The following is a 25871-nucleotide window of genomic DNA, read 5'->3' as shown; positions in this document are numbered from 1 at the left end:
CATTTAGAGTTATGTGCATTTCTGTTAAGTCAGTCCTGCCTAGCTCCTTTAGATTCAATGCGAAACAATCCCTATATTTTTCTAGTAAACGATAGAATGCACACTTATCAGTTTCCGTCAAGTCTGTACCTAATTTCACTTGGTCTGTTGGCAACGGCAGGTAATCTCCAGTTTGACTTGTGGTACACATGCCTACATATTCACTGGCGACTTCTTTATACCGATATCCTCTAGTGAGCAGCTCATCAACTTTAAAATTTAAAGTACTATTTGACAAGTTACTTATCATCACATACCCTTTACCTTTTTCAAATTGATATACTCCTGGAAGCACCATGTAGTCACATTTACCTACTTTTTGTCGATGACTATAATGTATGAACAGTCCACCTGTATAGTCACCTTCCACTTTGACATCCATTGGGGAGGTAGAATGTGGCAAGACAGTGTTATTGTTTTGACTGAATAACCGCAATTTTTCATTGCCTCCTACAACTTCAGGTTTTTGTAAAAATATCAACTCATCATTTGTTTTAAAGGCCATGACATGAGGCTGTTCAGTAAACGTCTGTCCGACTAATATAGGTGCTAACAAATACTGATCAGGTACAATCAGAATTTTTACCTCCCCTCTCACATTGTCTATATCTAAAGTCACTGCTTTTCTGCCTAAAGGCTTCACTAGCGAATCTCCAAATCCCTTCAATAAAGGTAAGTCACTATGGTCCCAATCCATAAGCAATTTTTGAGCATTAGTTTCTCTCATCAAAGTGCAACGGCTACCAAAATCAACATATGCCTCACATTGTACCCCATTGACATAAATGGGTTTAAAATATTTGTCATTTCCATCTGAAGAGTTATCAAAATTATCAATGCACAATACTGTTTTTTCTATGTTTGAATTCTGCCTGTCTTTATCACTGCTACTACTTGCACCAGCCTTTTTACGACAGTCTTTTGTTTCATGGCCTAACTTAAAACAGTAAGTACACTTTCTCAGCGGTTTAGTACACTTAATGCTAATGTGCCCTACTTCATTACAATTAAAGCATCTTAGAGACTGTGCATTTGAATCATTGGATTTATTTTGACTATGTGTAGTTTTATTCAATTGCATGTTCTTATTGCGCAAAAGATTGTTTGTGTCATTTAAAGAAACTGTACGCAGATAATTTAGTAACTGTTCAGGTTTCTCAAACATACATGCACCGGCACTCATCCGGACAAATTTGTCATCAATGCCATGAATTACACATCCAACTGCCTTCAGGTCAGATATCTCACATTTATTAACTAGCGCCATTTTGTCATAATAATAATTTTCTAATGGCTGTCCAATTTTGCAACGAAGTTTTAACATATTTGTCAAAAGGTCCCCATAATTTTCATTAATTAGAAAAGCTGTTTTTAATTTTTCGGTCCATTCAGCCCATGTAAATAGCACTGACGGCAGACCTTGATACCACTTTTTGGCTAAGCCACTTAACTTTGGAATGGCATAATGACAAATTTGACGATCATCCCAACGATATATTTGTGCACATTCATTCACTTTAGTCAACCAGGTAAGTATAGTTTGGCTATTGTCACTAGGATCAAATTCAGGCACAACACTATGCGAGACTGGAAAATTATTAGAACCGAAGGAGAATGGTATTGGTGGTGTTCTGGTTTTATTTCGGTTTGACTCCCAGCTCCAATAATTTGGCGTTTCATTATAACTGTGTGAGCGAGAGCGAGACCGCTGACCATGGCGACGCTCTCTATTCTTACGTTTACGCTTGTGAGACCTATCATGTGACCTACTCATACTTCTATAGTATGACTCTGTACTAGTACTTGACTTCCTTTTACCTCTTCGACCCCGCTTTTTGCTTCTACTACGAGACCTTCCCATTTTACACGTTTACCGTTAGAGTTACACAATAGACATCAAGAAAACAATTAAAATTGAGTGTTAATGTGTAGTAATTCAGAGTGAAGCCCAAAGCAAACAATTATAATTAAACTGAAAGGTTCCAAAAATAATGAAATAAATCACTATATGACTATCTGTGATAAATGAACTAAAACAACAATTTTCTTATCCCTTGTAGCCAAATATTTTCAAAATTAAATTAAAACAGTCAATTCACCGACAAGATGCGCACTAAACACTATTAAACACTTGTTATTATTCACTGGCAATGTTTCAGCTATTGTAGTTACTGTAGGCACCCAGATTTCAAACAAAACAAAAAAAAATGCACTTGCCGACACTCCAAACACCATAAAACATGCTATTTTCAGTCTGTTGACGGCACAAAACAGACACCAATGTCGTATTATATGAGAAATAGCATGAAAACTCATTTAGGATAGTGTAAATATAGGTTAGTTTTCTTCAGTCAAACATCCCTTGATCATCTCAGAGTTCAGTTAGTAAAGCAGTTGCTCTGTTAATCGTCACAACACCGTGATATATAGATGCAAATAAATGGAATTTTCTGACCTTAAGATCCGATTTACGGCAATCTCTCACTTCACAGCTTGACGGGCGTTGGTTACCAGAAACAAGTTGCTCCGGTTCATCCCGGCTTCTGATTTGTAAGCCCACCTCTTGGGCCTCGTGCTGGGGATCTCAGGTGTTGTTCACAATACAAACTCGTTGATCTTCTCACAGGTTTTAATTAATAAAACGATAATTGTTTTACAACAGAGCTTCCTCGCTTACGATAATAATGACCGAGCTAAAAATAGAACTTGGCCACAGATAACATATGAATGCCTTTCCCGCCAAAATGGCGGCTTTACACGAACTATCATTATTGTTAGGTTGGTATGATTGATCAATCATACAATTTTATGGCCAATGAGATTATGATTAAGGTGTTACAAATCAAACCCAGGTTCTATACAGAATAAAGACGGACCAGAGAAATACGGAAAATATAAAAGCTAACAAATGCAGCGCTGTTCTTTCGGTGTCCAACTCGCTGTCTTGCTCGTTCAACTCGACCTTGTATTTTCATATTTACCTCTACTCGACGCTAGATGCCACTAGTTGTTTCGAATCAGCTCCGCTGAGTACCTAATATGTTTATTTTTCTTCATGAAATTTATGAATTTAGAACGTAAATAGATAACAATCATTATTTATTAATTATTTTAAAGTGATATGAACCACGCATTCCCTGAACTGACGTCTTCGTTATATTATGCAATTTCTCAAATACCATAATAGAATTTTAACAAATGAAATGTACTTTTAATTTTATTCTTTCTGTGATTTTAGCAGCGTCTCCCCAGCCACTACCAAATATCCCAGACTAACTCAACCAATTTTGTTTCAAACTCTGGGGAATAAGTTTGGAACAAAGAGAATTAAACATTGCCTGAATTCATCTCCAAAGGTTATATCTGCTATAAGACTATTATTATGAATCTCTCGGTATGAACGTCAGTCAAGTAAACGATTGATTCATACCTGTGTTTGGCAGTAGCTACACGGCATATGTGGAGAGCTGTCAGAGCCCTCCTCTAACCGTTGTCTCCGCTGATGATACGCCAGGTCAGCGTTGTTGATATGTCAAGTCCTGTATAAAAAGGGTAACTATGACTTACAAGTCACTAAGATATCTCTTCACTATAACATCTAGTATTGTTTAAGAATTATTACAAGTTTAATCTCATGCTGTATTCTTTCTAATACAGGGTTTCAAACTCAACTCATATGTTCAGAGCAGATTATTGATATGAACATAATTCTATATTCTCCTTTTTACCCTCATCATATTCGTTCCTTTTACATTATATAAATATTATATTAAATAGGCATGTCAAGTATCTCAAGGATACTACTTCATAATATATCTTCATATTGGGATGAATAGTAACATTAGTAACTCATCACATCAGTGATTACTCTCATAAACATGACTTTAGTTAACATATTAAACTCATAGGGAAATAAGGTAATTCTTTCATCAAGTATATAACCATATTCAACTTTGATAAATCATACATTTCTTAGTCATAATATACAATTTTAAAACTATACATATACACAGCGTCACAACGCTCCACACCAGTGGCTAACGTTTGACAAATAATTGTTGGACCCAAAATGTGTATGAAGGTTCGTCAACCTTCCAGAAAAGCGCTAATCTGTACACATGCCCGACAGCCCTTACAGGGTTCACCATCTTGGGGGTCCTCCCAGAGGATGCGCGAACCCCTGGCCGACAGGCGTCAGCGACCGGATCCTCACAAAACCACCGGCACTTACCAAGGCTGGGGGCATACGTCCATCCCCAGCCAACTTGTAATTTTCTCATATTAAATCAACAGCATAATTACCAAGGCTGGACCACGCCCCCAGCCTCTGGTTGCGGTCATACCAGCATCAGAGTTACCCGATGCCTGGTCCCAAACTCATTGGGGCCGCGCTGACTTAAAAACGCCATGATTGCCTTTTATACGCATTCAACATACGCCATTTTGTGTTGCAATCACGCTAAGTAAATTATCTTTCATAAACATGTAATAAACTCCATTCCACACTCAATTCAATATGTGATCAACAAAGAAACACCATCATCATAAACTTCGTAATAATGCATGGCAATAATATTTAATAATGAAAGGTTAATTTTTAGGTTAGATGAACGAGAAAAGTTTGGGAGAATAACTCCTCTTTTAACACAGAGATATAAAACACCACTTAGCTTTCCCTGATGACTCAGCCTTCGATGAGCACTGACTCAAATATTATTTACATAATTAAATTCAACACGCCATAAAGTGACTTAAGTGACAAACAGATTCTTACCGCGTTTCAAACGGAAGTAGATCCGTTTAGTTGGTAGTGTTGCCAGGTAACTCGCGTGTTTAGTTTTTAATACCATAAGTAGTTTCGGAACGCATCCTAAATTGTTTACATTTATCATGTCTCGCTCTCACATCATTTTATCATATATATTTATCTCGTATGGGGAAATTACGGGCATGCGCAAAAGGCGTTATCTTTAGAACAAGATTTAAACAATATGACATGAAAGAAGAAAAAGAATATGTCAGAAGATGAAAAAAAAAATTGTTGACGTTCACGGCGGTGGTGAACTGCGGAAAGAAATCTTGTGAAATCACGTTACGGCGAGCGGAAAAGCCGTGGATTTCTAAACCAATAGATATAACAATAAGCGGCCAAAGGCCTACACGTCAAAGCGCGGGTGAGTGTAGGGCTTTATTTTATCTATTTTTCTTTTAAGTTCTCCCCATTTGTTCGCATTCCGAAAACGGGTGGAATCTTCCCAAGGCGTCGATTTCCGGACTGAACCAGCGCCCTTTTGTCCAAGAACCCAAACTCACGCCAATCGGGTGGCGGGGAGGCTCTTGGTACATTTGGTCTTCGAGCCGGATTTGCGGAAATTCGAGCTCGATTCTTTCGGCGCCTTGGAATATTTTCACCCGTTTCATTTCATCATAATTATATTTCGAGCGGTCGAAATATAATACTCATTTCATACAATTGGGGGGACATTTGTTTTTGAGTTCTCATTTTTTAATATTTTTATGTTTTGACTGGGGATTTTATTTATTACATTCTTCGTTCATATCTCACATTTACAATTTCGTCTTTTGGATTTACATTTGCGGCTACCTACTAGGGTATTTTTTGGAAACTAATGTTTCAACATTGAAATTTATTACATAAATTCATTATAAATTCAATTTCTGTTAAATTTATTTTATCGTTGACATTTCAAATTAAAACAGTTTGGTTGCTAGGTTACCATATACTCCATATAGGAAACTATAGGATTATTTCGGCTAGGTAACCTAGTGCTTGATTAGCCTTGCGGTTCTAAGAGTGGTTTTAGAAGCTGAAGGTTGGAGGTTCGAACCTCAGCTCAGGTGTGGCTTTTTGTGTTTTTCTAAACATTTATATTTCTTACAAAAGTGGTATAGAGCATTATTTATCGGTATTTGATGCTATTTCGATACAAAATAAAATTTCAGGGGTCTTAAACATTTTCTTAAAAGTTTAAAAAATAAACATTTTATAATATATTAAGGTTAGCGGTAAAATCTTAATGTATTATTTGCGGCTTGCGGGTTATATTTAACTTAAAATTTCAAGATTTATTGCGGTGATTTACTAGTGCGGAACTTTTAATTAAAAATAATGTGTAATTGTTACGTGTAGTTTTCATGTTGTGGTTTGTGTTAGGGTTTGGGATTCTATTGATTATATTGATTTGGGTTACGTATTCAAATACTACCAACGGAAAGATGGCGGCAGCTAGGCGGATACAGTTGTTGCAAATGAAACATCATACAGCGTGTCGTAGTATTGACGTATTGGATGCGTTGGCTCGGAATCCTGAATTGTCTCCAGAACAAGAAAGTGATTTCATAGTGCGGTTTCAAGACTTAGAAAAGGTTTATGAGACATTTACGGAAATGTTTTATGAACTTCAGCTCTCTGCTGCGGATATAGAGAGCTTTGATTTGGAAAGTCATCTTCAGGAGTATGACGCGTATAACAAAAAATACTATTTTATTAAACAACGGCATTTAGGGTTGACAAATTTAAACGCTTCAGCTAATGCGGATAATAGCTGTAGCAGCGGTAACAATAATGACAATCCTAAGAGCGCGCGGAATAGGGCAGTTCTCCCTAAAGTGAAACTTCCTACCTTTGCGGGACAGGTGGAAGAGTTTGTTCCTTTTATGGAATTATTCCAGTCGTTGGTGGGCAATGATGCCACCTTATCGGATACTGAGAAGATGTATTATTTAGCGGGGTCGCTTTTAGGCGAACCAAAGACTTTGACTCAGCATCTATCAGTCACAGGAGATAATTTTTCGGTCGCGATTGATTTATTGAATGCGCGGTATAACAACAAAAGGTTGTTAGCGGATCGTTTGTTGCACAACTTATTGAGTGCACCTCATGTAACCTCTAAGGGGGTAACTGGTTTAAAAATGTTTTTGAACACATTAATTGAAAACACAAAAGCGTTGGAAAAGATGGAATTTCCGGTGGATTCGTGGTGTTATTTGCTATTCTACATCAACTTCCAAAAGTTAGACGGTAACTTGAAAAAACACTTTGAAGACAAGCACGCCGATAAAGAATTACCCACATTCGCGGACCTCATTAAGTTTTTGGAAACTGAAATACGGATTTTGGAATCCAGTGCGGAACCACAGGCCAGTACGTCGGCGGGAAGGCGTATTGGTGGTGGGCAGAGCCAGGCGGTAAAGGCTCATGCGGCATTTCAAGGTGCGGGTTCGGCGTCGGCGTCGTCGTGTCGGTTATGCGGAAAAAGCGGACACTTTATTGCGAAGTGTGAGAAATTCCTGGAGATGAAGCCTGCAGCTAGGAAGCGTCAGGTCGTTTCACTTAGATTGTGCTTCAAGTGTTTGAACGGTCACAACATTGATAAATGCACTTATAACAAGAATTGTTACAAGTGTAATTCGGCTAAACACCATTATTTATTGCATTTTGATATTCCGGCAAGTGGTTCAGATCGTGAACAACGTTTGACGTCAAACGTGGCTACAAATGGGAAATCTCACAATGCTGCCTCGTCCTCTTCAAGTGTTCCTGTTGTCAGTGCGCCCTTAACCAGCGGCAATCCAGAAGGTGCGGTTCCTGGAGTCTCTGGATTGATGGCATCACAGGCAAAGAAACCAAAGGTGTTACTTGCGACGGCAATAATAAGAGTTCTGGATAGCAGCGGACGCTACCAGGAGGCGCGGGCCTTACTGGACGGAGGGAGCGAGAGCACATTCATATCGGAGTCTTGTGTGCAGAGGTTAGGCTTAGAGCGGTTTAAGCCTGACGACCCAATCACAGGACTGGGCTGTACTCCTATAACCGGTTGTAGGGGAGCAGTTAATCTGACCATGACACCTAGGCTGACGGATCAGCCAGTGCTGGTGACCACGGCTAATGTCTTAAATAAAATCAGTTATAACCTGCCTGGATATTCGTTGCCGGCTCAGTTGGCGGATAATTATCGGGGACTGGATCTTGCGGATGAACAGTTCTTTGTGAGTCGAGAGATTGATATTTTATTAGGTGAGGATTTACTTTGTGACATTGTACTCAGCGGACGCATCAAAATCCATGATAACATTCCACGGGTGACAAAAACGGTGTTCGGACACGTTTTGTCAGGTCCTGTCAATATTGGAGTTTCCCTTCGAGTTCCTTGTGCGTCTCAGGCCTTTTTCTGTAGCACAAGCACAGATCGGATCTTAGAACGGTTCTGGGAGGTTGAAGACATCCCGTTTAAGGCGGAAAACCCTAAAGATCTTGAATGCGAGACCATTTTTAGAGATACCCATTCACGGACTGAAGAGGGTAGATACTCAGCACGGTTGCCTTTTATATCGGACGCCCCTGAACTCGGTAACACTGTACCCATAGCTATGAAGCGGTTTTTAGCCATGGAGAGGCGGCTCCTTGCAAAAGGCAACGAGGTCTTCAGGGAGAAATACACGGAGTTTATGCGGGAGTACGCCGAAACAGGACATATGTCACTGTGTGAAGGGGAACCAAACGACTACGCCAGTGGTAGTTACATTATACCTCATCATGGAATTTTTAAAAAGGATTGTGATAAGATTCGCGTAGTTTTTGACGCTAGTTGCGCATCTACTAATGGTGTTGCGCTAAATGATTGTTTGCATGCGGGTCCAAAACTACAGCGGGATATCGCGGAAATTATATGTAGGTTTAGGCTACATCGTTACGTGTTTACAACGGACATCAGGATGATGTTTAGACAGATTTTGATTGCTGAGGAGGATCGGCGTTTCCAGCTCATTTTCTGGCGGGAGTCCCCAGACTTACCTTTGCGTGTGTATCGGCTAAATACCGTAACATACGGAATGAAGTCAAGCCCATACCTTGCGATTCGGACGCTAAGGCAGTTGGCAGATGACGAAGAGATGCAGTTTCCTGCTGCGGCACAACTTCTGCGGTCTTCGGTGTATATGGATGACATTTTAGGTGGAGCCGATTCCATAGAAGACGCAAGCAAGTTGAAGCAGGAACTGACGGATTTACTACGCTCTGGCGGTTTTGAGCTTAGTAAATGGACGTCAAGCAGTAAGGAAGTCTTACAGGACATAGCAGAGGAGCATTTAGAAAAACCTCGCAAAATATTTGACAATGCGGATGGGCCTAGTTTCTATAAAATCCTAGGCGTTCAATGGGATTCTAGCAGTGACTGTTTCTCATATCGTACGAAGCTGGATGACACTAGCGGATGTACTAAACGGTCAATCTTGTCAACTTTAGCTAGGGCATTTGATCCTTTGGGGTGGATCTGCCCAGTAATCTTTCAGGGCAAGGTCCTCATGCAGCAACTCTGGCTGAAAAATATGTCATGGGATGCGAAAGCTCCTGATGACGTAGTTGCGGAATGGCAAGGCATTTTAAAAGATATGCCTCTTATTTCAAATCTGCGGTTGGAACGCTTTGTCTTATTAGACGTCAAATCGTGTTCTCTGCATGGTTTCTCAGATGCATCAGAACTTGGGTATGGTGCAGCGGTTTATCTGAGGACTGTGGGACATGACGGAAGGGTCAAGGTTAGTTTGATGATGGCAAAATCGCGAGTCTCGCCGGTTAAATCGAAACTAACTATACCGAAACTTGAATTAAGCGGTGCGGCGTTGCTAGTCAGACTTTTGAAATACGTTGTTGCTGCAATCAGTGATGACCTGACGATAGACGGAATCTTCGGATGGTGTGACAGCACTATCGTTCTCTCGTGGTTGAAGACATCGCCACATTTGTTGCAGACTTTTGAGGGAAATCGAGTTTCTCAGATTCTAAATTGCGGTTTAAACATAGCCTGGAGACACTTACCTTCAGAAATGAACCCTGCTGATGTCGCGAGTCGCGGTTGTCGCGCGTCAGTACTATTGGAGCATCCTTTATGGTGGGGACCTCCTTGGTTATCAGGTGATGCGGAGACCTGGCCCAGGAATATAATGGACAAAGCGGAAGATCCATTACCTGGATTGCGGAAAGTGAAGGTAAATGTTCAGGCCCTGGTCGGGATTGTTGACAAAGATAATATTTTTACGCGGTTTAGTTGTTTAAATATGCTATTGACGGTCGTAGCATATTGTTTCCGGTTTGTCAACAATGCCAGGCCTTTGTCCGAGAAACTTAGGGGGGTATTATCAGTCCCAGAGCGACGGTTCGCTTTGCAGCGGTTAATCAAATTGGTTCAGCAGGAGGAGTTTGCGGATGATATCCACTGCTTAGACCAGAATAAACAATGTTCCAAGCGGCTACGTCGGCTTTTGCCGTTTATTGCGGATGACGGTTTATTGCGCGTTGGAGGTCGTCTGGAGCATTCAAGTTTGTCTTTTCCACGAAAGCATCCGGTGATTTTACCAAAATCACATGCTCTAACGGTTTTGATCGTGGATCATTTTCATGTGACCTATTGCCACGCGGGGGCAACGGTTTTGATGTCGGTATTACAGCGGCAATTTTGGATTCTTTCTGCGGGACAAGTGATTCGTACACGAATTTTCAAGTGTATGAAATGTTTTAAAACCAAAGCCAGACCAACAGCGCCGATTATGTCAGCGCTGCCATGGGATCGAGTTAATGCGACTGGTGTGTTTCACACAGTGCAAACTGATTTTGCTGGTCCATTCAGCATTAAGCAGTCTCGTTTGCGGAACGCAAAAATCCTAAAGGCATATCTTTGCGTATTTATCTGCTCTGCATCCAAAGGGGTTCATTTGGAGTGTGTCACTGACCTTTCGACAGAAGGGTTTCTTGCGGCTTTGACACGGTTCACATCTCGACGCGGCATGCCGAGTGTGATACGTTCAGATTGCGGAACCAATTATACAGGTGCCAACAGATACTTGGATGATGTGCGGAAATATTTGGCTTCTGAGGAAGCACAACAAGGGCTTAGCGACGGCGCGGCCAAACAGTCTATAACGTGGCGGTTTAATTCGCCAGCGGCGCCACATTTCGGTGGTCTTTTTGAGGCGACCGTAAAGTCGGCTAAGACACTATTGCGGCGCGTCATAGGTGAACAGGTTTTAACGTTTGACGAATTGGTAACGGTATTTACCAGGGTGGAGGCAGTCCTTAATTGTCGTCCTCTATGCCCATTGACCCAAGATCCTAATGAATTGGAGGTTTTGACGCCTGCTCATTTACTTATTGGAAGACCTTTGCTTTCGGTTCCGGAGTACAATTTCGAGGACATTCCGAACTCACGGTTGAATCGGTTTAATTTAATTCAAGCTATGTCTCAACGGTTGTGGAGAAAATGGAGTGAACAATACCTCCATTCTCTTCAAATGCGTAGAAAATGGACATCTCCAACTGATCCGCCTCAGCTGGGTGATCTTGTCCTGATAAAGGAGGAGAATTTACCTCCTCTAAAATGGAAGTTAGGTAGGATAGAAGAACTGCTACCCGGCAAAGACGGTGTTGTTAGGGTAGTACGTCTTAAAACTTCTACAGGTAGCCTCACGCGGCCTGTTGTTAAAATTTGTAGGCTTCCTTTGGACGACTAAGCGGAGTTAGCGTTACCAAATTGTTTTAATTTAGTGTTTTATTTTCTTTGTTTATTGTTGATAAAGGCTTTAGCCTTTCTCGGGCGGGGGAATGTTTAGTTTTTAATACCATAAGTAGTTTCGGAACGCATCCTAAATTGTTTACATTTATCATGTCTCGCTCTCACATCATTTTATCATATATATTTATCTCGTATGGGGAAATTACGGGCATGCGCAAAAGGCGTTATCTTTAGAACAAGATTTAAACAATATGACATGAAAGAAGAAAAAGAATATGTCAGAAGATGAAAAAGAAAATCGTTGACGTTCACGGCGGTGGTGAACTGCGGAAAGAAATCTTGTGAAATCACGTTACGGCGAGCGGAAAAGCCGTGGATTTCTAAACCAATAGATATAACAATAAGCGGCCAAAGGCCTACACGTCAAAGCGCGGGTGAGTGTAGGGCTTTATTTTATCTATTTTTCTTTTAAGTTCTCCCCATTTGTTCGCATTCCGAAAACGGGTGGAATCTTCCCAAGGCGTCGATTTCCGGACTGAACCAGCGCCCTTTTGTCCAAGAACCCAAACTCACGCCAATCGGGTGGCGGGGAGGCTCTTGGTACAGTATATGAAAACGCACTAACCTAAAATAACATTGTAACTATTTAAATCGTTTAGGCGTGCCAAACAGTTTTATTCATACAGCCTACATTTAAAGCTTATCCTTCTCCACATTATCCTGTAAACCGATATTGAACTATGGAATTCAATAGAATATTCCTGATAAAGCTTAATGCATAACAAAACACACACCGATAACTCGTTGGACACTTATTTAAAGCTTTTGATCGCTTATGAAAAAGTGAATACAATCTAATGTAAACACCGCATTACGGCTAAGCAGATAAAGTCATATCTATACACGCGTCAAAGATAAGCATAAGAGTGTGTTCACAACTCCAACTTCGCTGCAGGCTTACGGCTGCGGTGTCTCTCATAATATAATAAACACCTGTATGCTTTGTGAACGAGCCATTGACGTCAGCACCTCGTCCTGATTTAAAAACCTCGTAAGCCAACCGCCTACACTCTCAAAAACATACCTAAACGCAATTGAGTAAAGTTGGTACTGAATTTATGTTATCTGTGGTTTTAGGTCTTTTCTTATTGGTCGACACGCCGAAGGGTTGCACATGCGTGGTAGAGGACGACGCCAGTGATTGTCAGAACGCGGTACTCTGTCACAGAGGGTGGTCGTGTTACGCGTCGCTCGCGAACTTAGCATCGCGCGGAAATCGTATTAACCGGTAAGTGAGACATTTAAATAATTATCTATTTGTGCAATTACAGGGCGTCGCGTGGAATTCTATTTGGAATTTCTTTTATATTATTGGATGGCGCGAGGAAAGCGGTAAATTGTTTTTTTGCTTGTTATTTACGCCGATTGAAAGAAACATTGAGACTGTTTTATTTAAGAATTAGTTATGGGTTCTTTGAAGTTGTATGTAGCAAGTCTCTAATATTTTTGTTTTTTGTAACTTGTGTGTATAGTTCACACTAAGAACCACCATAGTGTTGGAAGGGATTCCAAGGAATCCAATTAGCTTTAAGCGGAACATACGCACGTCTGGAAAACTTTTTCCTTTTTTTAGATAGAATCTTTGAATAAAATATCATTTAGACAAAATACGTATACGATTATGTCGACTATTTACATTTTTTTACACAAATAATCACTATACTAGTTGTTTAGTTGTGTGGTTTATTCACTCGCTGATTCGAACTAGGTACCTATATCAAACATACTTGACTAAATTAAATTAATAACTTGCTGTTACATACCTGCTCCGTTTTTAATAGCGTGCACTGACATTGGAACGGTATTTAAACAAATTTAAGTATGTATTAAGTTATCGTGTGTCTTCCCTGCGCCAACGCGCGAAATGCATAATATAGGTAGGTACCTATGAATAAGATGTACCTATATTGTCTTTGAATTGGTATTACACATAGTGATTTGACGTTCCAAAACTAAATGCATAAGTAGGTATGCATACAGGTAATCCTATAATTGAAATCCACATAATTAATTATGTTTAAATTAAAGCGAAGCTTGCTACGCGTCTACGCTTGCTACGGCGTAGCATTATGTGCGTAGAACAATAGCCAAAGGGGGCTACGAGCTACGTGATTTCGTACGTAGCAGGCCTACGTCATTCGCTCGCGGTCGCGCGTTAAGTACCTACCCGCTAGCAGTTGCCTCGAGGTAACAAGTGGCCGACAGGCGCCACGTGCCCGCCTGTGTAGTCGCGTGGCACGTATACCTACCTACTATTTATTCTTCTGAGTTTTACGTAGTAAGTTATTAGTATTAGTGAAATAAAGCGTAGTTATTTGTCGTTTTGCAGGAAGTGGAAGGGCAGTGAAGGATCTGTTACATTAGTAACTTATTAATAAACTACGACGCGTTAGGTTCGTAGGCAAACAGGTTGTTCTGATTTGTAGCGAAAACCGCCTATAATCAGAAAAACCTCCAAGCAGAAACAGTTCGCCGATAGAACGAATTTAAAATATAATTTGGGTTTCATGAAAAAAAATAAATGACTGTTTAGCGCAATGAACTACTACTACTCATGAAAATAAAATTATGTACAGATGTAGTGCAAAAAGGATTTCTTTCGTATTTTTACAGAAACGTTCGTATTTGTCATGCTAGTTCAGATAGTGTCAGTACGTCTTGTCCTGAGCGTGACTATAAATGGCAAGAAAAATCGGGATGTCTTATATGACTGTATATTTATATAGAGCGACTTTTTTTTCTTTAAATAACTGTTTTATTATTAAACGATATGTGTATACACCGGATCTACCTCACTGGATCCTAAACAAGATAATGTTAAACAAGGTAAGTTAATGTTTACTAGTATAAATATTATGATCATAAAAGCTTGTACGTACAGTAAGATATTACACAGCATGTAAATTAACGAAAACCATAATTTACTGAAAGAATATATTTAGGTTACACTGAGCAACTTTTGTTATGGTATCAATCCTGAAAATTTAATCTCCCAGTAGCAAATACCAACTAAGCCTCCGCCACACGGGCGCGTTTCGAGAGCGTTGCGTCAGCTTAGCGGCGCGCGAGCTGAACGCGCGCTGTTTCTGCGCGTTGGCAGAGCGCTCCGCCGGCGTCGCGCCGGCGCATCGCGAGCGGTCCGCCCTCGGAACGCTTGTGCAGTCACACATAACACAGCGCGCGTTGCGATCGGACGGATTTGCGGCATCATGAATTCGAACGTAGAAAGATAAATGCGAAAGTAACTCTGTCTGTCTGTCTGTTTGTCTGTCTGTCTGTCTGTCTGTCTGTCTGTCTGTCTGTTACACTTTCCCGCTTAAACCACGCAACCGATTTTGATGAAATTTGGAACAATCTTTAGACCCTGAGACAGAACATAGGCTAATTTTTATTTCGGAAAAAAGGGATGAAGGGGTTGAAAAAGAGAGATAGGGATAGCGATAGGGATAGCGATAGCGATAGCGATAGCGATAGCGATAGCGATAGCGCACAGTGTGGGATCAGACCTCATTTTTGACCATGGTCTTTTTATTGTAAAAACCGGTAGTCTAGACTAAAACAATGCTACGACTAAAACTCCCGAATGTCAAATATGACTAGTTTACGAGAAATTATTTTTTGAAATTTAGGGCAAATGTACCCGAAAATTGACTAAAACTCAAAATATCCTGAGAACGGTATCGATTATCAAAAAACACTTTTAAGAGAACTTATAGAACTACCAATATACTATCGTATGAAATAATCAGCACGGTCCTAACATCATTCATATCGGTATTAGAACCAAATTAGTTATTTTCTATTTTGATTTTTTTTCTCGAAAGTTCCTGTATATTAGCATTTCTTTTATTTTTTTACTGAAAGGTGATTAGCTTCCCTATATGCTATAATTTTTGCATTAAGCAATTCCATAGGATCTAGAAATTATGGTGTGTTTAAACGTCCCATATAAAATCCCCATAGAGTAATTAAGCACACCATAATTTCTAGATCCTATGGAATTGCTTAGTGCAAAAATTATAGCATATAGGGAAGCTAATCACCTTTCAGTAAAAAAATAAAAGAAATGCTAATATACAGGAACTTTCGAGAAAAAAAATCAAAATCGAAAATTAATAATTTGGTTCTAATACCGATATGAATGATGCTATCACCGTGCTGATTATTCCATACGATAGTATATTGGTAGTTCTATAAGTTTTCTTAAAAGTGTTTTTTGATAATCGATACCGTTCTCAGGATATTTTGAGTTTTAGTCAATTTTCGGGTACATTTACCCTAAATTTCAAAAAATAATTTCTCGTTAACTAGTCATATTTGACATTCTATCGCTATCGCTGTCGCTGTCGCTGTCGCTGTCGCTGTCGCTATCGCTGTCGCTGTCGCTGTCGCTGTCGCTGTCGCTGTCGCTGTCGCTGTCGCTGTCGCTGTCGCTGTCGCTGTCGCTGTCGCTGTCGCTGTCGCTATCGCTATCGCTATCGCTATCCCTATCGCTCAGATCATGAGCGGATTGCGCGCGCATCGCGCGCTTCCCGCCAGCGTCCGGCGGGCGACACGCCGGCCGCCTGCCGGCGTCACGCCGGCCGCCTGCGGGCGTCACACCGGCGTGTCGCTCCGCTGACGCGACGCCGACGCTCTCGAAATGCGCCCGTGTGGCGGAGGCTTTAACTAGCTCTGAAAGTGTCAGATATTTTCGGGATTTCGTTGTTGATTCTATAGTAAAAGTTGCTTAATACACTAAGCGGTTACAATAGGAAAGCGGTTTTCGTTCATTTACATACTGTAAAAATATTTCAAAACGACTCTCTTCAAACATTTTTTCCCCTCACTAGCTCGGAAACACGTGTTTTGTCCTTTAATACCAGCGGGTAAAAACGCATTTTATCCAATAGTGGGTAAAGTAATTTGACCTTGAATAAAGTCAAATTAACTGCTTTAAAATTTATAAAAGTTGGTGAATCTAGTAATAAAGATGATTTACCACCTGTGGAACTACTGGAAGCAGTGATAAACACATTTTTTGCGTTGTAGTTTCCTCGCTATAGTGAGGGGAAAAGTTTTGTGTTACACTCGGGTGCAAATGTATTTTACTTCTCGTGTGTTATAAAACTTATAAAACTCACAAGTTCAGGATTCTATTCTCGAACCACTCGCTTCGCTCGTGGTTCAACTATAGAATCCTTTCACTTGCTCGTTTTTCAATTCCACACTCGGCGTTAAAATACAACTTTGCCCCCTTGTATAACAAATAACTATTCTTCGCTTAAAAGTGTAGAGGTGGCTGAACTGAACGAACGATGAAAATTCCGAAAATACGCGCAAATAATGTACATAATTTTGTCAAGTTAAACAATGACATTAACTCGTCGTGACTTCGCCTAAAAGCGTAACCGCAACGTTCCGTTAAAATAATGTAAAATAAAATAGCATTTGCCTTCACATTAAATGCCTTCAGGTGAGGGGAAATTGAAAACGTATTTTTTTTTGTATGCCACATAATTTAGAAGATTTAAGAACTCTTTAGAAAAAAAAATGCCTTAGGAAATTATATACCATGGAGGAAAAGTAACGTCGAATTTATTAGTAGGTAATAAGGTATTTATAGGTAATATTTAAGTTTCACTTCACATCAAGATTCGTTTCGGTTTTCATTAAGATTTTACTTTATACTCCGATCGGCTAGAGAGGTCCTAGATATACATTTTAAATCGACGAAAGCTGCCAAAACCTGCAGAAACCACTAAAAATTCAGACGACTAAAGCGTAGGTATTCAACGAGGATTCTAATTTGTGCTACGTTACCAATGGGTCGGAAAAAATACAGATGCATGATATATGAACAATTGAACAGATTTTTAATATTGGTAGGTAGTAGGAGGTGGTAAGCAAAACATTCTTAGAAATAAGAATATGAAAGTTCATTTAGAAAAACTTATAAAGGCAGTGAAATTGTTTTTTTTTTGCATTTAGGTACTGCAATTCATCAAAGAAGCCAATTAGTCTAATTACGAATTTACAACTGCTTTAAATTAAAGAAAGTTGAAAAACTTTTGAAGTGACTTTAGAAAAAGGCTAATTAAAAGTTATTGGGTAATTTTTCATGTATATATTTTATTAATTTTAAATGTAAAATATAGTTATACGTTATAACTTAAATTAAACCTGTAAGCGGTGTAAGCTATTACCTACTTTTTTGTCATTCTGAAACATAGGTGTTCCAGAGATTTGGTATGAATGCACATGCGACGGCCGCCATTTTAAAAATTGAAACTTATGACATCGGCACTACGCAACGCACGGCGTGAAAATGTAAGATACTGGGTGCGTAGCCGAATGGTACAAACGCTCACGAAACGCTCACGAAACGAAACGCTAGTAGATATCTATCTCTATCGCGCTTGCGTATTGGCGCGACAGAGCCAGCGGCGTTTCGCTTTCGTTTTGCGTCGGAGAAATGCCATTCGGCTACGGGGCCTGTTCTGCCGGTCGAGGTTTGTTTCGCGATGCGGATTTTAACCTAATTAAAATTGTGAAGTCCCTTAAAACTTAGAAGGTTAACGAGTGACAGTTGACCTTTTGACAGTAAATTCCATTCCTATTCGGACGGAATTGCACTAAAAAAAAAAACACAAATATGAAAAAATATTTAAATATATAAAAGAAGAAAGTCACTGACTGACTCACTGACTGACATATCAACCCACAGCCGAAACCGCTGGTCGTAGAGATTCCAAATCTGGCACGTAGGTTCCTTATAAGGTGTAGAGTTAAAACCGTAACCTATTACGAAACACGATTGAGTATTTTTATTTTTGAAGCTTATTGTGAATAATATAAAATAGACGGTTACGTGATGAGTAGTTGTACTTACTTTGTCTGAAAGCATTTCGGTTTGGTAACAGTTCTAAATTGAACAATATCCAAGTCTATTATAAGATAAAAGAGATGTTATCCATTGAGATAGAAGTTGTCGGTTCCTTAAAGGAGACTAATTTGAATTCTAAAGCAAAAGGTTGGATTGATTGGAATTTCTTCACATTAAATAATTCATAAAAGTATGCATTCGTATAGATAGAGGTATATCAATGATTTTAATAAGCATTTTAAACAATAACCGAAACATAATCAAATATCCATACTAATATTATAAATGGGAAAGTGTGTGTGTCTGTTTGTTTGTCCGTCTTTCATAGGAAAACGGAGCGATTAATTTACTTGATTTTTAGGTGGAGAGAGTTGAAGGGATGGAGAGTGACACAGGCTACATTTTGTCTCTTTCTAACGCGAGCGAAGCCGCGGGCAAAAGCTAGTTTAAACATATAGGCGGATGGGCAGTGCACGGAGTCTAACTGCCCGCGAGCACTCATGCCTGATAATGGGTTTGTATATGACTCGAAACATATCGGCAATCGCAATATATTAACGTGAGTGAGAACATCTGTATATATAAATATTTAAAATAACTCTTGTATCGGCGCTATCGGCGGGGCTGTCAATATCGCTTCCAACGTCTCTTGGTATGATTCCACCATTTATTTGATTTTAATACACGTGAATGGAAAGTACTCGTACTCGTTGTAGCATTTATATTGAATTCTAAACGTTTATCTAAAAATAGATCCTTTTGTCTGCAGACAACTGGGAATTTACTTCCATCTTAAGATTCTTTAGCGAAACACTGAGTGTTCCTTTTAATTATACTTTTACCGTTTTATTAAGATGGAAAACTTCATTAAGATAAGAAAAATAATTTCTACTAACGACGTTCTTTCATCATAAAATTAAAAAGTTAAGTTAGTATGTTAGTGGGGTTTTCAGTGAAATAAAACATTTAAATGTTTTATTTCTCCAATAACGTAATTCAATTTTTCAGTGGTGTCCAACAAGTACACAATTTGTATATAACATATCCACCCATAACATATTAAGTAATCGTCTGGGGGCACTTTCTCCATACAATGATTTCATTTTATTTATTTATTTAATCTGTATTGCACAACAAAATAAGGTAAAAATGGCGGACTTAATGCCTCAAGGCATTCTCTACCAGTCAACCAATGGGCTTAACCAGAAAGATAAGGTAGGTGCTGTGTCTTAATAAAAAGACACTTAAACACACTTTTAGTGTATTTTCCGTGACGTTTACGTTCAAAACGTCGAAAACTCAAGCCTATACGGCTCTATACGTATAGCAGATAAGTTAACCAAGCGCGGGTACTCAAACTGGATTCAATTTACGCCGAGATTTGAAAGGCAAATCACCGGCAGTCCGGCATCGATGCCAAGATTTCCACAATAAGGTTTCAAGGCTTTTGGAGTTTATGTTTTGGTCCTTCCGGGCTTTGGAACGGCTTCTATACTACACTGAGAGAAATTTGCATTATGTATTTAACAAGTTCGACTTGTTGCGGGTTTATCCGATTGAAAAAAAAAGTATTTTAGTAAGCAGAATAAAGCACAATATTGATGATATAAGTCGAATTTGTTCGAACAACAAGGTCAAAATTGTTAAAAGATATTTGATTGAATCAGCCAAACATAATTATGTTTAAAAGAATATGTGTCATGTTGCTTTTATAAAATGGACTTGTTGATTCAAATATATTTTTGATTCAATTGACGAGCTACTTGTAGAATGTATTAGGTACACTTAACAAAATCTAACTTGTTGTTTGAACCAAAGAGCACATAGGCGCTATTTTAACCAAAAAACTTGTTGAACGAACATGAAAACTGGATGTTTTTTCTCTCAGTGTAGGTATATAACACTTTAAATTCTAGCGTTTTTTACACATTTTTTAATTCACGTGTCGAACGCGATATATTTAAGCGAAAAAAGGTAAAATAATTTTATTTCACCGCGTTTGATCTGTGACTGACTTTATAAATAACTGACTAAGTATGTTGATGATACATTTGCCAAAATGCCGCTTCCATACAATAGAACATTTTAGAATGGCCATGTTAGTAAACATAAAAAGGGGGGCAGATTTCGGAGTATTCGTTTAAATGACTTTATCCAACAAATACTTATTTAAGAAGACATTCTTCAAAATCCTCTTTAATACAAAAAGCTGGTTAGATCTCATTCAGCTACGTCCTACAACTTCTAGTCATTCATCTGGAAAATTGATGTACTCAAACTGTTGAGAGTTGCTCAGGAGCGTCTACTTTGAAATAACTTCGCAGTTGCCTTATATTCGTGAGTTTGCCCTCGACGTCTCAAAGTTTCACTTCGAGACAAGGACGACATTTTACTGTTATTATAACCAATTTTATTTACACTTAAGACTATTTTGGTAGGTAACTGTTATATGGTGCAGTTATTTGTAATTGTTATACGATATTTTATTGATTGCAATTGATGGAAAACTCACCTGCCACACACTAAGATTAGGAACTTGTGTAAAATTAAAAATTAAATTTAAGGTACAGCGGTTCAAATCTCGACTGGGGGGGAAATTATAACTAATCCATTTTTTCCATTATTAAACTATGATGTTGAGTTCTACATGTATCCACTGAACACGCCTACCATATATTTATGTATAACCGGTGGACACTCTGTTTAATAATGCAAACATTGTAAAACATGGAAAAAATGGACCAGTTACATTTGACCCCCAGTCGAGATTTGCCCTGCTGTACCTTAGCTTTATTTAAAATGCATCGAATCTATAAGTAAATTACTATCATTTAATAATGCATAATATTTAATCATTTACCAACCATATGGTGTACCCATATAATAGTTATTTGTTATACAAGGGGGCAAAGTTGTATTTTAACGCCGAGTGTGGAATTGAAAAACGAGAAAGTGAAAGGATTCTATAGTTGAACCACGAGCGAAGCGAGTGGTTCGAGAATAGAATCCTGAACTTGCGAGTTTTTTAACACACGAGAAGTAAAATACATTTGCACCCGAGTGTAACACAAAACTTTTCCCCTCACTATAGCGAGGAAACTACAACGCAAAAAATGCGTTTATCACTGCTTCCAGTAGTTCTACAGGTGGTAAATCATCTTTATTACTAGATTCACCTACTTTTATCAATTTCAAAGCAGTTAATTTGACTTTATTCAAGGTCAAATTACTTTACCCACTAGTGGATAAAATGCGTTTTTACCCGCTGGTATTAAAGGACAAAACACGTGTTTCCGAGCTGGTGAGGGGAAAAGTAATTTACAGTAGGTACGTTTTCGATTTTTAATAACTTTTAGGTAATACCTACTTATGTAACGTATATAAGTACCGTAACTAATCGAACATGATACATTATGGACCCGTGTACATATAACTTTCATAATATCAGTTAAAGCGAAGTTATTATATTTGATAACAACAAAATTACCTCTTGAAACCGTGAATAAAACCAGCTCCGCGTGAAATTCGTGCCCATACAATAGAGAGCAAGGTTCGACAACATTTTCGTGAATTATTTTCTTATTTTCCGCCTTCATTCTTTTGAAACCTTCGGCGCGCGTGAACTGATCGTCTAAAATTCCATTAGTTTCATAGATAATTTTCCTTGTGGATTCCCTTAGGAATACTTAAATAAACATGCTGTTGTGTTATTAAATAACATGAACTTGTATCTACACCGTGTTTTATTGTTTACCGTTAAATTTGACATGTCGTTAGGTTCGTTATCAGGAAGCACCCTGTATGTTACTTAAACAACCTGTATAAAAAAAAATCATCGTTGTCATACAAAATAAATGAATTAATTAGTGTGAGAGACCCTTAAGAATAATATTCAAGTTAGTGTCAAGTGATTGACGGCACATGTCAAAACAAATAACATAGGGAAGTGGTAAAGGTTGTCACACACGTATTCAGTAATTATTTTTATTTTTTTAATAACTCGGACACCGTAACAGTTAAGACGCTAGTTTCTTAGAGAAATTAATTGTATTTGATCTAAAGAACCATCCTGCATCCCTTAAAGTTAACGGAATTCAATAAAAACAGGGTATATAAATAGACTATAAGATTTCGTTTCACTTCGACCTATTCGACAGCTTGACCCGCGTCTTGTCTACGAGAAATCCTATTTATATATTTCTTTAGACATAAAACTATTTTCCGAAGTGACAAAATTTCATCTAAATTATACATTCGGGCAATTTCAGAATTTGGGACCCCCCAATTAGCGTAAGTTGTTAACAAAAATAACTCACTGTCAGTTTTGTGACAATAATTAAGCGTGAAATTTCAATAAAAATATTGTTGTTGTGTTAATTACATAAACTGTAAGCGATAATCTACATTCAGAATGTGAAAAAAGTAAATTTTTAGACAGATTTTATGCTTAATTGTCGTCACAAAACTGACAGCGAGTTAATTTTTGTTAACAACTTACGCTAATTGTGGGGACCCAAATTCTGAAAATGCCCATTTGCATTTAAAATGAGAAGTAAACTTTCACGTACAGTGGATTCGTACAGATAAACTGTCATTATTGTAATTCATGAACATAGAAAGAAATATAGATTGAAAGTATTAAGCAGGAACTAAAAAACCTTATGTAATGCTACTAATGCTTACACCGATGAAGTTTAATCATATTATGTATCGGTACTGCAAGAGGTAGAAATAGCAACTCTACTTGATCTTTAATCAGCGCTGTGTTATCGCTTTTTCTCAACTTTATAAAAATATGAATATTTGGTGGGCCTCTGGCTATCAATTAATATTATCATAAAAGTGGTGCCATGATGATATCACAAAACCGTGGTCTAGGGGTTTCTATAGGTATAATCTATATTTTTTATTCCACATGAACGGTTTTGTACACTTTAAATAACTATCTCGTCTGAATTCAAATTTATCTTGACAAATTGCTGTCTCGCTAGATGTAATGTAAGTGGTGAGCGTCGTTGGGTGCAATGCCATTTGTAACTCAATTACGAGGAGGAAGAGGCCAATGAGTCTCAATAACATAGTCTAGGTCATTTGTAACACCTATCACGTGAATAATTGAATGTATTATTCGAGTAAAAATAGGAACTAGGCCTAGTAGAGTGTAGAAAGAAAAGAAGAAACATTTTTTATGTATGAGAAGTGCACATATTAAACTATAAATAAGTGGCGCTGCAAACCCCTCGTGGGATAATTTCAAATCCCTGACAGTATATTTCACTCCGTCAATAACGTCTATCATTTCCTTGGTGCCATCGCATCGGAAAGATATATGGAACTACAACTTAAAGCTGACAGCTGAACACTTTTGCGACTATTCTCTCTTTATTTCTACACTTCATAGCCAAGCAGTAGTTAAGTTGCCTGAAAAACAGATCTTATAAATATTTGAAACAAAGCCTGTAACTTATGAAAATAAATAAATATTGGGGACACCTTACACGGATCAACTTAGCCCCAAACCAAGCAAAGCTTGTACTATGGGTGCTAAGCGACGATATACATACTTAAATAGATAAATACATACTTAAATACATAGAAAACATCCATGACTCAGGAAAAAATATCTGTGTTCATCACACAAATAAATGCCCTTACCGGGATTCGAACCCAGGACCGCAGCTTAGCAGGCAGCGTCACTACCGACTGAGCCAGACCGGTCGTCAAATAATAAGCCAGATTAAATTACGCTCGTGCGAGTATAATGTTAAACACGATATTATTAAAGGAAAACAACAACAGGAAACTCTCTTTTGTTGACTTAAGTCGAACAGTCAAGGAAAATTGGATAAATCGGTATTTATACGTTCAGCCACTGGTTCAGCGATAACTTATTTATAAACTGAAATGGATATCAGATACGGAAGAAAAAGTGACTAAGTCCCACTGGGAGGGCAAGCCGCTTAGGTAAGCTGAAGACCCAGGTTCGATCCTCGGTCGGATATGTATGAATTGTATGATATTAATTTCAGTTTGTAATATAAGATATACTAGCTTTTGCCCGCGTCTTCGCTCGCGTTAAATTCGAAAATTGCGGCTCGGGAGGTGGGGGGATTAGAAACAGACAAAAAGTAGCCTATGTCACTCTCCATCCCTTGAACTATCTCCACTTAAGAAATCACGTCAAGTCGTTCCTCCGTTTTGCCGTGAAAGACGGAAAAACAAACAGACACACACACTTTCTCATTTATAATATTAGTATCGATTAGTATGGATATATAGTATAGTAAGTAATGAGACTGCATGAAAACAAGAAATCAAAAAATATTTTTTAAAATAATTTGATTTGCTTCCTAGTTGGACATTCCTATTTGGGCATTTTTGTTAAAGTATGATTCCACTTTATGTTATTCGGAAAAAGAGCAAATATTTGCCTAAATATGGCCAAAGGATAAGCGGACAATACTTTTGTTGTCCTCTAGGTTGTCCTTAGCTAAGTTGACTCACTTGTAGTATACCTAGTGTTTGCAAAATAAACTATGTTTACCTCGGGTAACGCTGTATCTTCTTTATACTGACGTTTTAGGGTCGTGGCCTCCACAGAAAGTGTTAAACGATACCTTGAACATATTAAAGGGTTAGAGGTAAAACCCGATAAACAGAGATTAATTTTCATTGAAATAAGAACGTTGTGGAAATTGCATATAAATTTCAAAAACGATTTTGTTTAACTTATCGGGTTTGACCGCTAATCCCTTGCCGATTCTGTTATTGACGAAGTTGTGTTGCATGAGTTGCAGAATGTTAGCTTGACTTTTATCCATGAAATAAAACGATGGAAACGGATTATATCGCGTATAATGAATTTACAATTTATCCCGACGTTTCGAACACTTTGCAGCGTTCGTGGTCAACGGGTGACTGAGGAAAAATTACAATGTGTTAAAATTACCCACATACAAGAAATATTAATAAACCATAAGTAATATAGATTTTAAAGGTGGTTCACACACTGTTAATACAGATAGTTATACAATATTCAAAACATTTTACATTTATTATGTTTAAAAACAATTAATTAATTAATCTACACAAAATTGACAAAACCAAACTGCAAATGTCCAACACCATACAACACAAATGCCTCACAGTCTTCGGCGTGCTTGTTCCATTATCACTTTTATTCTTATTAATCGATGGAATCAAGCGTTGCTTTGTGAAAATCCATGTCAGTCAACATCTAAAAGTCTAGAACATTGCTTTGTTAATCCGCGGAGAGATAATAACGTGCCGCATAACCATTTAAGTCAATCAAAAATTGGTCTGAAATACAGAAAGTAGGCTGTTACATCGTAATCGTAATGTCGTTGCATGACGTGAAA

At 38.4% G+C, this 25871-nt stretch overlaps 1 protein-coding gene across 1 annotated transcript in view; it reads left to right on the top strand.

The window, feature by feature from the left end:
* Window positions 1–12734: 12734 nt before the first annotated feature.
* Window positions 12735–25871, top strand: part of LOC125242201 — a 219128-nt gene continuing 205991 nt past the window's right edge. Inside the window, exon 1 of the mRNA XM_048150917.1 lies at window positions 12735–12855. The gene's annotated coding sequence lies outside the window, so the exon portion shown is untranslated. The remainder of the gene's footprint in view (window positions 12856–25871) is intronic.

The sequence above is a fragment of the Leguminivora glycinivorella genome, unplaced genomic scaffold (assembly GCF_023078275.1).
Source record: "Leguminivora glycinivorella isolate SPB_JAAS2020 unplaced genomic scaffold, LegGlyc_1.1 Scaffold12, whole genome shotgun sequence".
In the NCBI taxonomy this organism is placed as follows: Eukaryota; Metazoa; Arthropoda; class Insecta; order Lepidoptera; family Tortricidae; genus Leguminivora; species Leguminivora glycinivorella.
This window is presented reverse-complemented; position numbering and strand designations above follow the sequence as displayed.